The sequence below is a fragment of the Meleagris gallopavo genome, chromosome 15, assembly GCF_000146605.3.
Source record: "Meleagris gallopavo isolate NT-WF06-2002-E0010 breed Aviagen turkey brand Nicholas breeding stock chromosome 15, Turkey_5.1, whole genome shotgun sequence".
NCBI lineage: Eukaryota > Metazoa > Chordata > Aves > Galliformes > Phasianidae > Meleagris > Meleagris gallopavo.
In genome coordinates, this window is record NC_015025.2 from 2,732,792 (window position 1) to 2,734,957 (window position 2,166).

Sequence of the window (2,166 nt, forward strand, 5' to 3'; positions counted from 1 at the left end):
TAATGTTGCTCGGAGATGAGGTGGATGCCCTGGCCTTGGAGACACTCAAGGTGAGGCTGGATGGGGCTCTGAGCACCTGATCTAATGTAGGTGTCCCTATTCATTGCAGGGATTTGGACGAGATGACCTTTAAGGTTACCTCCCAACTCAAATGGTTCTGTGATTCTATGTTAAATATCTATTTTGTCAGGCCAGGAGAAAACGTGGAGCGACTACAAGAAAGAGAAAAATTAAACAAGAAAATGTGCCACATATTTCTGTAAGCCACTCCTACTGGAAACCTTGCAGATTTGATGCTAAAAATCAACATATACAGAATTAACCTTATTTTTACAGAACTAAATAGTTAGTGAGATCCTGTTGTGTGTCAACAGATACACAAGTTCTGCCCCCAGCTGGTCAGGACCAAAGGCGACATCAGATGTGAATGCAGGGAAAGGGGATGAGACATGGAGCAGCACCACACAAGTGGGTAATATCAAAATGAGTTGTCTGAATTTAAAACTTTTTTTTTTTTTGCTTTAATATTTTTTAACTAAAGGCAGAGAGAAGACTTCCAAGTCTGCTAACAAACCACACTGACATGTGAAGCCTTTCCTATTTTAGCGTTGTGTCCAAATCTCATTATTATTTTATTTTTTTCTAAACAAAACACTTATTTTTTTCCCTGTTGATTTCCCTGTTTGAAGAACTCAAATTTCAGCCAGCTTGTCTGATAACAGGACAAAATGAAGGAAATCACCTGCAGCCCAATTTCTGCCTGGAAGAGCAGGAGGCACATGGTGAAGCTGTGTTAGCCTCAGCTCAGCAAGGCACGTGCCAGGCAGATGCCAGCTTCTGTAACCTGCTTTTTGCTGTTCACTTGCCTTCAGTGCTTATCAGCAATCACAGACAGGTAAACAGGTGACTTCATCATACCCACAGAAATTTCAAGAACTTCCATGAACTTTTGCTATTGGTAAAAAGTGGATTCTTTCCATCCACACCACTGTCGTGACATCACATGAAAAATGACCTCTCAGTTCCAGAAACAGCAGCACCACCGAGGGCCTCGCTGAGGCTGCAGCACACACCCTGCTTGTTTGAGGCAGCCCTTGCTGTGTTTCAGTGTGAGGCAGAGCTCAGTGCTGTGTGGGATCAGCCCCTGTGTACGGACAGGATCACACAGTGGTGATGGGGCAGGAGCTGCTCCAAAAGGCAGCTGTCCCAAGGGCCTGGCTGCACTAACAGCATGATTTATAGACTCTATTCTGTGTGCTAGCACTTGGAGTGCCCCAGACATTTATATACACTGATCTCATAGATAGTACTATTAGTTTAGGGCAGTATGAGAGCAGGGAAACTGTCCTGTTACTTCCATGACACCATACACTGCAGGTCTGCTTCTTGTCTTATTCATTCCAATGAAAGACAGAGGTAAATTCAAGATACAAGAAATGTTAATATAAAATCAGGTTCAGTCCTTACGTAAGAGTGTTAAAGCCATGCCCAGGTAATGCATTTATGTTTTAAAGATGCTCTGATCCTTCAAGCAGCTGTGGGAATGGCAGCCGTTGCTCACATTCCCACCCAGCACACAGGTCTGCCTGCAGCTTGCTGGGCAGAGTCCTTCAAATACATGCGGAAAGCCTTAAGTTATATAAAAATGAAGCTTACTGAGGTTTACTTACGTGAAATAAATTCTTCCTCTGGAACATCAAGCTTGGCTTCTGTTTGGTCAATTCATTTACTCTAAACAAATGCCATGTCTATAAAATTTCTAAGTAATTTGTTTTATACAGAAATTTAACTTGCTCCAGGCACATTTTTCTCCTGCACTGGGTATCTTAACTCCAGCTGCAATGTAAACTTGCCTGCAATTTTCTGTCTCCTATGGCTGCAGATCCGTGAGCTCACAGCTGCCCGTGCTCCATCATGTTGGGGAATTATTGCTGAGCACTGGTTTCATTCATTCAGGAAACCTGCCCCTCACTGCAGGCAGGGATCCAGGGCCGGGTGCAAGAAGCTCATCTTCCCTCCTAACAGGCACAGAGATCACCAGCCAAGCAACCTTGCTTTCTATGATTTTGCTCTCAACTTGCCAGCCCTGTAATTGTAACCCTATATATACGGTCCCTCCCACCTCAGCAGTTCTGCTCACTTAGTCTCCTCTATTGTGTATGTGCA